The 13,561-nt window shown below is 40.6% G+C and overlaps 1 protein-coding gene across 2 annotated transcripts in view; it reads left to right on the top strand.

The window, feature by feature from the left end:
* LOC144679623 (BEN domain-containing protein 5-like) overlaps positions 1-10,706 on the top strand; it is a 70,699-nt gene extending 59,993 nt beyond the window's left edge. Inside the window, exons 8-9 of one of the 2 annotated variants that reach the window (XR_013576378.1) lie at positions 9,313-9,548; positions 9,708-10,706. The gene's annotated coding sequence lies outside the window, so the exon portion shown is untranslated. Of the gene's footprint in view, positions 1-9,312 lie in introns of both variants that reach the window. The other variant, XR_013576377.1, reaches the window with a different exon arrangement.
* The last annotated feature ends 2,855 nt before the right edge of the window (positions 10,707-13,561 follow it).

Genomic DNA, 13,561 nt, shown 5'->3' with positions numbered 1-13,561 from the left:
CTGTCCAATTTCATTTGTACCTTTTTCATGGAAGGCTTGCTCAGCAGCAAGGGTACCTTACTAGGTACCACATCTGTACTAATAAAGTGTTCACTCTATGTACTCTGCATGGAATCACTGCTGTTTTCAGTGACCTTAATGTGTTGTCATACCCGAAGCTGAAGCAAGTAGAATTTTCATTTTCCCTGACCGTACTTTGACCCTTTCTACTAATATTTCAACCAATCCATTCTACCCGTTGTCAATGTGTAACCACTTTCCAACACCGTGCAAATAAATGAATCCACAACTAGTACATTCATTACGGGACTGAAGCCTCTTGTAACCAGTACAATTCCCTCAGACTGATCGATGACATCATCTTTCACTTCTGAACCTTCCGTATCATGCATTGCCTCAAACTCTGTTGTTCTGTTTGGACAATTTACAGCATAATGATATTTCGAATCACATCTGAAAGACGTGTTAATAGTTCGTGGGGTTCATTCATTTGTTATTATTACTCCAATCCTGTTGTCTGCCAGCTCTGCCAAAAATGTCTCCATCATTTCTTTTGTCTGTGATTCTTCTGTTATATTGATGCCTACGTCCCAGACCTGAATGACCCCATAAGCCTCTGACCACTGAATCCCTCCATCATCTGTAACACTGCCGAATGCTCCATTTCTGTCATGAAGGCTGCTGAAAATGACTGCTTTCCTAACAATTTTTTTTTTTTAAAACATCAGACTTCATCTCCAAAAGCATGTTCCTTTTGGAGAATTCCAATTAAGTCCAGGAGCTGATCCATGTCTCAGAATTGTTACAGCACAGAAGGAGGCTATTCGGCCCATCGTGTCTGCACCAACTCACCAAATGGGCAATTCCCTTAGTGCCATTCATGGCCTTCTCCCTGGAACCCTGCACGTTCTTCCTTTTCAGATAAATCTAATTCCCTTGCATGCTTCAATTGTATCTGCCTCCACCACACTCTCCAGCAGTGCATTCCAGACCGTAACCACTCACTGCATAAAAAGGTTTTTTATCATATCGCTTTTGCTTCTTTTGCCAATTACTTTAAATCTGTGCCCTGTCATTCTCAACCGTTTTGAGTGGGAACAGCTTCTCTCTATCTACTCTGTCCAGATCCTTCATGATCTTGAACAACTCCACCAGATCTCCCCTCAGCCTTCTTTTCTCAAAGGAAAACAGTCATAACTTTTCCAATCTATCTTCATAACTCCTCATCCCTGGAACCATTCTCATGAATCCTTTCTGCGCTCTTTCCAATGCCTTCACAACCTTCCTGAAGTGCGGCGCCCAGGATTGGATGCAATACTCCAGCTGAGGCTGAGCTAGTATCTTACACAAGTTCAACATAACCTCTTTGCTCTTATATTCTGTGCCACCTTCAATGGCTTATACACATATGCACCAAGGCCCCTCTGCTCCTGCACCCCCTTTAGAATTGTGCCCTTTATTTTTTTATTGTCATTCCATGTTCATCTGACTAAAATGAATCACTTCACATTTTTATCTTTTTATAACCTTTATTTGAACAAGGGTGTAACATTTGCAATTCTCCAGTCCTCTGGGACCACCCCAGGTCTAAGGAAGACTGAAAAATTATAGTCAGTGCCTCCACACTTGCCGCTCTCTCACTCCTCGGTATCCTTGGATGCATCTCATCTGGTCCTGGTTACTTATCAATTTTAAGTACAGACAGCCTATCCAATGCATATTAATTTTAAATCCTTCTGGTGTCTGAATTACCTCCTACATGGCCTTGGGAGCATCTTCTTCCTTGGTAAAGACAGATGCAAAGTATTCATTTAATACCTTCAATTCTGCCTCCATGCATAAATCCCCTTTTTTTGTCCTTAATTACCCCCACTTTCCCTTTTACCACCCTTCTACTATTGTTATAATCTCCAGCTGAGGTTACCACTGGACAAGCCTGATCCCAGGCTGGAATCCAGCTTGATAGATCCTAACTTTTATTTTTTTGTTCAGATACGTGGAGAGGAGCTACTGAACAGTCACTGGAGTCAGCTTCTGCACTTCATAAAAAAAAAGCATAAAGCATTTAGTAAACAAGAAAAGATTAACTATATTACAATACTTCTTCACCCACAACTATACCTTTACAGGTAAGCAGACTTGTAAGGATAACACAAGTTACAAAAGCTACCTTATACTTTAGTGTTCACAGTAAGTGCACAGTCCATGTAACCCAGTTGGCAACCTGTGGTCAGACGCACCACATTCTGAAATCAAGTGACAGATTTCACCTCAATCAGATGCTATGGATCTCCCATCAATTACCTCGCCCATATGCTTGTCACACAGTGAGCCAACCGGTCTCACTGCACTCTGTCTTTCACACGAGGGTTTCCAATCTGCACTCTCCAAGAGCCCACTTTGGAATCTTCTCCCAAACCAACGCTTTCTCTCAGATGCCTTCCGCAAGGGTTCACCTCCAGAGTATCGAACTCTCCTTGCGATGTTCCTCTCTCTGGGTCACCACGTGCATTCAAGCTGTCTTCCACGCACTCTCTCCGACTCAGTTGTCAACAGTACACCACTGCTTCACATGCCCATAGCAAAGACTTACAGATCTTCAGTTGTCTCTTTGGACCTTCTGGCCTCTTGCAAGCTGTTCTCACTTTAAATCTGCTTTCTGCAGCTTTTGTCTCTTTAAATCTGAAGCTTGGAGCCTATCTCCCTGCCCTTCACTGTTAACAGGATATTTTCCATGTTCCTGCCCTCCTTTTGACTATAAGGTCTGTTTGGGACTTTCTCCTGTTCCACTTCCCTGGATTTTGGTTTATTTTCTTTAGCTTGGGGACTGGCTATATGTCCCCTTTGCTTCAATCTCTCCTGGCAGCTACTTTCAAAACCAAATGAACTCACAGCTTCCAAGTCTAGTTTCTTCTGTGTGTCTGTGGGAGGGACCTGCCTCTCTGGACCACTGTTGCTAGGCAGCGCCCAGTTTCTCTATTCTTGTTTGTTTAACTTAGCTGCAACAACCGTAAACTCTCATTAGAAATGCAGGCACCTTTTAAAGTGAAACTGAAACTCAATTTGACCTTTTCTTAACACACGAATAAAAATCAAATTCAAACTTTAAAGCTAAAACTCATTCCCAACACCTACAAATACAAATATAACTTATTAAACTATCTCTATTTCCTAGCGCTATTTATATGATTATAGAAGACTACCAGTTTCTTTTCGTACTTCCTCTTTGCTTCCCTTTGCTTTTTCACCTCACCTCAGAACCTTCTTTATTCAGCCTGGCTCTCAATTGTATTTTCTACCTGACTTTTGTTATAAGTGCACTTTTTCTTCTTTATCTTAATTTCTACTTCTTGTCATCCAGGGAGCTTTGGCTTTGTTCACCCACCCTATCTTTCCCTTTTGAGGGAATATACCTTAACTGTGCCTGAACTGTCTCTTCTTTGAAGATAGCCAATTGTTCAGCTACTATTTTCCCTGCCAACCTTTAACTTCAATTTATTTGGCCCAGATCCATCCTTACCACATTGAAGTTGGTTTTTTTCCCAGTTAATTATTCTTACTCTGGTTCTTGTTCTTTGCCTCCTTCCATAGTCAGCATAGACTGGAAGCATACCGGTGTAGAACATTTTTTGAACACACATTAGGAGCTCTTGCCCCTCTCTGCCCCTTTACACTAATAATATCCCAGTCTATATTCGGATAATTAAAGTCCTCCGTTATAACTACTCTGTAATTCTTGCACCTCTCTGTAATTTCCTTGCAAATTTTGTAATTTTTCCTCTACATCCTCCTGACTAGTTGGTGGCCTAGTGACTACACCAAACAATGTAATTCCACCTTTTATGTTCCTTGGCTCTAGCCAAATAGATTCTGTCCTTGACTCCTGTGGGACATCCTTTTCCCCAGCACTGCAACGCTCTCCTTAATCAATACCATCATCCCTCCTCTTTCTTCCTTTCCTATCTTTCCTGTACACGGTGTATCTAGGAATGTTTAACACTAAGTCCTTCCATTCTTTTAGCAAGGCCTCTGTTATAGCCATAACATTGTATTTCCGCGTGGCAATCTGTGCCTGTAGCTCACCAGTCTTATTTACCGTACTCCGTGCATTCACATACATGCACAGCAACCCTGATTTATACTTTATTACATTCTCCCTTACTCTGACCCCACCTATTAACTTACTATTCCTTATTCTAGCGCTATCTATCTCTCCCAGTGTTTCATGCATCTGCCTAGTTAGTTTAAACTCTTCCCCAATAGAACTACCAAAACGCCTCGCAAGGAATTGCATCCCGGCTCTACTTAGGTACAAACTGTCTGGCCTGTACAGCTCTCATCTCCCTCAGAGCCTTTCCCATGTCCCAAGAATCTATAGCCCTCCCTCCTACACTATCTTTCCAGCCACGCATTCATCTGTCTTACCCTCCTATTTCTATGCTCACTTGTACTTGGTACTTTGAGTAATCTGGAAATTATTACTTTTAAGGTCCTGCTTGCTAATTTCCTGCCAGGGTCCCTAAATTCTGACTGCAAGACCACATCCTCCTTTCTGCCTATGCCATTGGTACCGATGTGGACCATGACTCCTGGCTGTTCATCTCGGTCCCCTGCAGCTGCTTAGTGACATCCTTAACCCTGGCACCAGGGAGACAACATGCCATCTTGGAATTACATCTGCGGCCACAGAAATGCCTAATTACCATTGCTCTTCCAGTCTTCCTTGTACCCCCATGTACAGCTGAGCTGACTTTGTTGCCATGGACTTGGCTCTGGCTGCATTCCCTGGATGAACCAACCAGCTATCAGAACTGAATACTGGTTGGAGAGTAGGATGCTCTCGGGACTCCTGCAACACCTGCCTGTTCCTTTTTGACTGCCTGGTGGTCACCCATTCTCTTTCTCTCTCCCTGCATACTCTAAAGCTGTGGGGTGACCACATCTGTAAACATGCTATCCACAAAGCGCTCAAGCTCATGGATGCACCGCAGTGATGCAAGCTGCTGCTCAAGTTCTGAAATCTGCAGCTCAAGCTGCTGCAACTGATGACACTTCCTGCACAAATGGTTATCTGGTTCACCTGAAGGATCCTGCAGTTCCCACATAGCACAGGATGTGCACTCTGGAAATCTGACCAGCCCTGCCATTTCCCTATTTATTAATTAATCTTGCTTCTGCTAATAAACCTTACTGCTATTAGTAAACCTCATAATACTGATACACCCTATTTAACGTACCTTACTATTATTAATAAACCTTGCTTCAAAGAACACTTATTAGCTATTCACTTATTACTTAATGCATTATTTTTAATCTTCCTAGACTTAGACCCGAAGCAGCAATACTCACCAGTCAATCAACTTACAACTTCCCTGTGGTGTCACACCTCAATTTACGTTTCCAAACATGGCTCTGAACCCACAGACTGTAATAGAGAGAGCCCTGCTCAGCTGTTCTAAATTCTCACTTTCTCTCGCTGGCTTTTAACTCTGCCCAGCTCCTCTGAATTCTCACTTTCTCTCGCTGGCTTTTAGCCCCGCTCAGCTCCTCTGAATTCTCACTTTCACTGGCTTTTAACCCCGCTCAGCTCTTCTAAATTCTCGCTTTCTCTTGCTGGCTTTAGCCCCTCCCAACTCCTCTGAATTCTCACTTTTTTTCTCTCGCTGGTTTTTAACCCTGCTCAGCTCCTCTAAATTCTTACCTTCTCTCGCTGGCTTTTAACTCCGCTCAGCTCCTCTGAATTCTCACTTTCTCTCGCTGGCTTTTAACCCCGCTCAGCTCCTCTGAATTGTCACTAAAATGACACTATATATAACACAATTCAACAATTTAAAACGAGCACTGAACAAGGAATTTCCAAATTGAATTTCTGCAATCTATTAAATTCCGTGATGTATTCTTCAATGGAATAATTGTCCATCTTTCCAAATTTATCAAAGTCTGACGATGCCTCGTATGCATTTAATAGATCATCTCATAAATTACATCCATGAAACTTAATAGAACATCCAAATCGTCATCAGTATCCAACTGATGGGCCTCTAGCTCATAAAATGCTTTGCACCTGATCATGCTTTTGTTAAGAAGCAACAGTGCCAAGGCCATACCTTGTTTCCTCTTCGATAACAACATAACCCGTGTCCACATATCGACTTCATTTTTCCATTGTTCATAAGGTTCAGATTCAGAGACATTAGTGGGATATCATGCCCTGACAATTTACACTTGGTTTCAGCCAGTCTTCTCAAAAGTAACTCTGATTACAGCCTTCTGCCTAGAAAAAAAATCTTAGTTTCTAATCTTCATGTTTAGGCAATCACTCTCTGCTACTATGTTAAATCAACACTTTTCAGAAAACCAAGGGAAGGAATTCTGATAATAACTGAAGGAAATCAATAATGTGAATGTAAAGAAGTATTTTGTGCAAAACTACATCATGATAATATGAAATCTCACCTATAAGTTTAAGAAGCCGCAAGCTGAACTAAGCTAATCAATTTGTGATCACCGTCATTGTGGAATAGCCTACTATCTTCAGAGTTGTATTTTAGCCCAGTTAAAGCATTCAGATAGGAATTTAAGCAATTTCTGATTCAGATAGTGGTTAGAAGGATAGATGTTAGGTGGATTTTTTTTTTTAATTATGCATGGATAGCTGACTGGCACCTATTTTTTTTTTCCTTCTTTCAAATCCCATTTAAAGGTCAACAAATGGCAGCAGTGTTCAATTATTTCTCCCTTTTGTCTTTCACATAGATTACATCTGTTCCAGACTGAGAACCTTAAAGCCCAATACAATTACTTTTTTGGCTTGAAAATTTCAACATAAAATTTAGCTTGTTAGTATATCTCCATCCCACCTATCCCCGCCTGCTCAAACAGGTTTTCAAGTTTTGCCTGAATTGCAGCACGTCGGAAGGGTTGGAAAAATCCCTTCTGTATTGCTGAACGTACCATGCGGTGCTGTTGTTTGCCTATATTTGTTCAGCATTTGGAGAACCTGAGGAATTGCAAACATTACGTCCTTGTTCAAAAAAAGTTGAAAGGACAAGCCCAACAATTATGGGCCAGTCAGTTTAAATTCAGTGGTAGGGAAGCTTCTAGAGGAAATTATTCTGGATAGAATTAGTAGTCACATGGAAAAATGTGGGTTGATAAGGAAGAGTCAGCATGGATTTATAAAGGGGAAATCATGTTTAACTACTTGAAGACGTAACGTAGAGGGTTGATGAGGGTAATGTTGTTGGTGTGGTTTACGTGGACTTTGATAAGGCATTCGATACAGTGCCACACAACAGACTTGTGAGAAAAGTTATACCTCATGGAATAAAAGGGACAGTAGCAACATGGATACAAAATTGGCTGAGTGAAAGGAAGTAGGTTAATAGTCAATGGATATTTTTCGGGCTGGAGGAAGGTTTGTAATGGAGTTCCCAGGGGTCGGTATTGGGACCCTTGCTTTTCTTGATATATGTTAATGATCTAAATCTTGGTGTGCAGAGGATAATTTCAAAATTTGTGGATGATACAAAACTTGGAAGTATTGCAAACTTATGAGGAGGACAGTGTAGAACTTCAAAAGGCCATAGACAAGTTGGTGGAGTGGGCAGATAGGTGGCAGATGAAGTTCAATGTGGAGAACTGAGAGGTGATTCATTTTGGTAGGAAGAACATGGGCAGGCAATATAAAATAAGGGATACAATTCTCAAGGGTGTGCAGTGGCAGAGAGACCTGGGTGTATATGTGCATTGATTATTGAAGGTGGCAGGAAAGGTGGAGAGAGCAGTTAATAAAGCATACAGTATCCTGGGCTATATTCATAGGGGCATTAAGTACAAGAGCAGGGAGGTTATGCTCAGCTTATATAGGACACTAGTTAGACCTCAGCTGGAGTATTGTGTACAGTTCTGGGCACCACAGTACAGGAAGGATGTGATCGCATTGGAGAAAGTTTAAAAAAGGTTTACAAGAATGGTTCCAGCGATGAGAAACTTGAGTTATGAAGATAGATCGGAGAAGTTGGGACTGTTCCCTTTGGCGAGGAGAAGGCTGAGGAGATTTGATAGAGGTGTTCAAAATCATGAGGGTGCTGGATAGAGTAAATAAGGAGAAACTGTTTCCCTCGTCAAGGGATCGAGAACGAGAGTGCACAGACTTAAACTGATTTGCAAAAGAAGCAAATGTGATGTGAGAAAAAACTTTTTCGAGTCTGGAATGCACTGCCTGGAAGTGTGGTGGATGCAGGTTCAATTGTAGCATTCAAGAGGGCATTAGATGATTATTTGAATAGAAACAATGTGCAAGGGTACGGGGAGAAAGCAGGAGAAAGGCACTATGTCACAATGCTCATTTGGAGAGCCGGTGCAGGCACAATGGGCCAAATAGCCTGCTTCTGCGCTGTAACGATTCTGTGATTTTGGCGGTCCATTGGGTTACAAATTAATCTTTCACTTTTGAGACCTTGGTCCTCCAGCCAAAACTGTTGGTTTAACTACTAGATTCCTCAGCTGTCTGTAACGTCCTGTGTAGAATAATCTTTTTATTTATTCCTTCAGGGGATGTGGGCATCGCTTGCCCTTGCGAAGGTGGAGGTGAGTTGCCTTCTTAAACCGCTGCAGTCCATGTGTTGAAGGAACACCCACAATGCTGTTAGGAAAGGAGATCCAGGATTTTGACCCAGCGACAGTGAAGGAATGGCGATATAGTTCCAAGTCAGGATGGTGTGTGACTTGAAGGGGAACTTGCAAGTGGTTGTGTTCCCATGCACCTGCTGCTCTTGTCCTTCTAGATGGTAGAGGTTGTGGGTTTGGAAGGTGCTGTCGAAGGAGCCTTGGTGAGTTGCTGCAATGCATCTTGTAGATTGTACACACTGCTGCCACTGTGCATCAGTGGTGGAGGGAGTGAATGTTTATTGTGGTGGGTGAGATGCCAATCAAGCAGGCTGCTTTGTCCTGGGTGGTGTTGAGTTTCTTGAGTGTTGGAGCTGCAGTCATTTAGGCAAGAGGAAAGTATTCCATCATACTCCTGACTTGTGCTTTGTAGATGGTAGACAAGTTTTTTGGGATTCAGGAGGTGAGTTATTCTCCACAGAATTCCTGACTTTGACCTGCTCTTGCCACTACAGTATTTATATGGCTGGTCCAGTTCACTTTCTGGTCAATGGTAACCCCTAGGGGCTTCAGCAATGGTAATGCCATTGAATGTTAAGGGAAGATGGCTAGATTCTCTATTGTTGGAGATGGTCATTGCCTGGCACTTGTGTGGCACAATGTTACTAGCCAGTTATCAACCCAAGCCTGAACGTTATCTAGGTCTTGCTGCATATGGACATGGACTGCTTCAGTACCTGAGAAGTTGCAAACGGTACTGAACATTGTGCAGTCATCTGTCAACATCCCCACTTCTGACCTTATGATGGAGGGAAGGCCATTGATGAAACAGCTAAAGATGGTTCGGCCAGGAGACTACTCTGAAGAACTCCTGCAGCGATATCCCAGGACTGAAATGATTGATCACCAACAACCACAACCGTCTTCCTTTGTGCTAGGTATGATTCTAATCAGTGGAGAGTTTTCCCCTGATGTCCATTGACTTCGGTTTTGTGAGGGCTCCTTGATGCCACACTCAGTCAAATGCTGCCTAGATGTCAAGAGCAGTCACTCTACTCTTTCCTCGCCTCTTGAGTTCAATGCTTTTGTCCGATTAGGAGCTGAATGGCCTTGGTGGAACCCATTGGCAGAACTGATTGTCACAGTCCAGTTCCTAGTGGCCTACAAGGAAAACTGCCCTCGAATTTGGCCCTAATTAACAGTCTTTGTCAAGAAGAATGAGTGTTTGGCTGATATGGTAATGGGAAAAATGTCTCACTGGTGCATCCACGGATACATTTCAAAGATTGCAACTGAGGCACAATGTTGAGACAGAATAAAGTAAGTTTTCCTCTGCATCTAATATAACTGTGCAGGATCTGAGAATGCTTAATGCTCCTACCATGTCCAAGATGGAACATGTTCCATTCACCAACGTTCATGATTAGCACAAAATTGACAAAAGAAAAATATTAAGATCTTGGGCATTACAAACAGGGTAAATGTAAAGACACTCAGCTTTTCTGTTCCTCATTGTAAAGTTGAGATTTTTAAAGTCATTCAGAAAATCTGGTTAGTCTACTTATATTCAAAATATGTGCACTTACAGGGCACATTCCTCTTCCTTTGTGATCCCCTGCACACCATCTGTTCCATGTATGTTGGATCTCAATTCATAGCAGATAGTGCTTTTCAACAGAAGGTTAGGTTGTAAAGCAGCTATTCCTTTATTGGTGTAAATGAGGCATATTCTGAAGATGCAGCTTTTTGCGTGCTATTTGTAAATGTGTTTTTTAGGTTATAATGTATAGTTCAAATAAAGCAAATTGTTAAAGCCTCAGACAGGACACGACCTCTCCCCTCCACCTTAATCAGACCTGGTTGCTTTTCTCACTAGTTCGAACGCACCAGTGTTCTTGAACTTAGACCTTGTTTTAATGCTCTTAAACCAATTGTGGAAATATCAACATTGAACCATGCTTACCAGATGTATTCCAAATTTGAAAATGTCCTTAAGGAGTTGGGCAAAAATGAATCCATATGAACTATGTGATCTCTTTAAGGATTTTCTTTCAAGTGACAAACATATTAATAAAAATACCCTATTTTCAGGTTAAGTTATATTATGTCTTTGCATGTAACAATCCTTCATCCACAGGACTACTTCCTTAGGACTTGGATCAGCTTCAGATCATGCAGCAAGACTATAATGAGAGCCTATTGTAGCAATTCAAGCCAGTGGATTTTTGATATCCACAACAAGTTGTTTAAGTAATCTTTACAAGAAAACTTAATGGCACTAGCACATGAAAAGTACAATGGAAAATGTGAACAAGTTCAATTACTACAAGAGGAAGCATAATTACAACTCCTGACCATCACAACTATTATATCCCTGCCAGTTTGGGATGCTTAGTGGACTAACTGATGTGGATCAGTGGCTATCACTCTTTGGAGTTTATGAGCCATCTGGCAAGCATTGAAATTTTGCTGGTCCCAGATCAAAGATAATTGTCTTCATTTGAACAGACACCACCATTATTGTTATCACCCAAGTATATGGGCAAACCAGAAGATACAAATTTCCTTCTCACTTCATGTCAAACCCCTGATTTACCTGAAAATTGATGCTTACAGTACTGGGAAGCTCAAGTTCTATTGTACAACTCTTGAGGGATTCCTGAGCATGATAGAATGATTTGAGCTTTTATTTAGTAGAAGGCACTCCAATGTTAGGTGATGTACACCTTCCTTGAAGAATATTGATTACACATATTGTATTCTACTTGCATAAAGTAGTAGAGACAATTTGATGTACCCCTTCTCCCCCACCAAATTATTTCTCCTTCCCTCCCAAGAGCAACCCTGGACACAGTTTTCCTATCTTAACAGCCAAATAGGTACTTTGCCAAAGTAATTATCCATAATGCATTAAACTTGATCAGATAGCATGTTAATGGAGTTGGAGAGTGGAGCATCTCACGACAGAGCACAAGCTTCTCATCATTCTGTATGCACTGCGTGCAACATAGGCCACTGTGTTGAGACTGGGGAGGCGATTGGTTTTTTTTGTTAGCTTTAGTTCCTAATTCATGCTGAGACCAGTTGTAATGCTTGCAACTACCTGGCTAAGATTATCATCAGGCCTTTCCTTCTTGCATTCCCCCCAGATTCATTTTCCAAGAAGCACATATTTTATTTTTACTGCTGGTGTACTCCTTTCCTCTCTGAAATCAAGGACTCCTTGTTTGCAAGAGTATAATTTTATGAACGAAGATTTTCTCCAATAACTCATTAGTATTCAAGCATGAGCCTTATTGGTGAATATTTGCAGATTATTTCACCATAACCAAACTGATCCTGTCACTACCTGACATCCATAACCATACAGCAGAGGTAATTGGATAACAATTAAAGGGTGAAAATCCTAGCCAGTTTTCCCTTTGCTAACCAATAGGTGCTGAAGTCAATTGTAAAACCACTGTTTAGATCAGCAAACCCAGTCTAGGCCTAGATTTGAATCTGGGAACTTCCTGTTATGTCTGACCAAGCTACTTGTTAGCTAAACTTGCACAATAGCTTAATGCTGCAAAACGGAGTAATGTTTTAATTGTCTATTTAAATGCTTTCCACTGCCTCTATTTTTTTTTTCAATTATGATTACCAACTCTAGACACTAATCATCACCTAAATATCTTGCACAGATGTATGTTCATGTTGTGTTTGCCCAGGTGACTATTGCCCCAATTACAATATCATATTGAAGCAAATATACATTGTATCCTTTAAAGTAAGCAAAGCATACAGCTCCTTTGTGCTCAATAATTTTCAAAAGTTTGCAGGAGCTTCTTTGTAGTAAGTAACGGAGGAATTGATTGTTGTTACTATGTTTCTGGGGCTTGGTGTCATTCTATTGTGATGAGTAATTATTTCATTTTTTGAAATATGTATTTTGAAGTAGTGATTATAGTATTTAAGTATTTTATTAAATGTTTGCAATTTGAGTTAATGAAAAGTCTTATATTAAGAATGGAAGTGGGGATTTTATCACAAGGTGATAAGTTTGTTTATTCAAGAATGAACATAGGTAATCTCAGAACTCCACCTCTAATGCGGAAAATTTATTAAACATTGCTTTGATTCACTTTTTAAAATATATTGAGATAGTCTGAAACTGCAGTCTTTATCAGAATACTCTACTTATCACACAAGATATGCAAATAATTATATAATGACAGATGTTCCTTTTATTAAATTGCCTTTATAAAATTGAGGACAGGTTATTTTGCACAAGAATGATTTTATGGCATGATCGCATGAAAACTTGATTTAATATTTCATGCTTATTCTTCGGATTCCTTCAAAAATTCAATAGTTCAATTTGCTGCTTTTCCCTTTTTTAAATTTTTTGTTCAATTTTTAGTTTTGTTAGACTACACACTACACTTAAATATAATCCATTTACTACTGTATCCACATACACTACTGTATCCAGATCTTCCTGTCAAAATAATAGTGAAGCTAACAGTTTTTGCTGCTATTTATATTTAAGTGGTAAGACAACTTCAGGCAAGGGCAGATATGCAGTTAAATGCTTAGATCCAAAGCTGCTTTTGTAGTTGTGCACTATGTTATTAGATTCTCGAAAGCAGTACCTTTCTGCCTGGCTCATTATTGGCATTCATTGAGTGGTGCGAATTTGCTGCATTTCCACAGCTGATAAGGAACTAAACTCACCACAAAGTTAAGTTGTCCTTTCCAGTCTAAGTAACCTTTAATGCTGTGATTAGTGTTAATTGCTGCCAAGCAACCTCTCTGGCACTGAAAAATAACTATTACTAGTGTGAAGATCATTGCTTCAAGTTTTTAATTGGGGATTTCAAAACTCTAATATTTTTTTTTACATTTCTGTCCTATCTCTTGTTTCTTTCTCATTCCAATCTTACTGTCCATCTCTTTATTTCTCTTTCTG

The sequence above is a fragment of the Cetorhinus maximus genome, chromosome 4 (genome assembly GCF_964194155.1).
Source record: "Cetorhinus maximus chromosome 4, sCetMax3.hap1.1, whole genome shotgun sequence".
NCBI classification, from domain to species: domain Eukaryota; kingdom Metazoa; phylum Chordata; class Chondrichthyes; order Lamniformes; family Cetorhinidae; genus Cetorhinus; species Cetorhinus maximus.
Note: the sequence above shows the minus strand (reverse complement) of the source record. Positions and strands in the feature narration are given on the sequence as shown.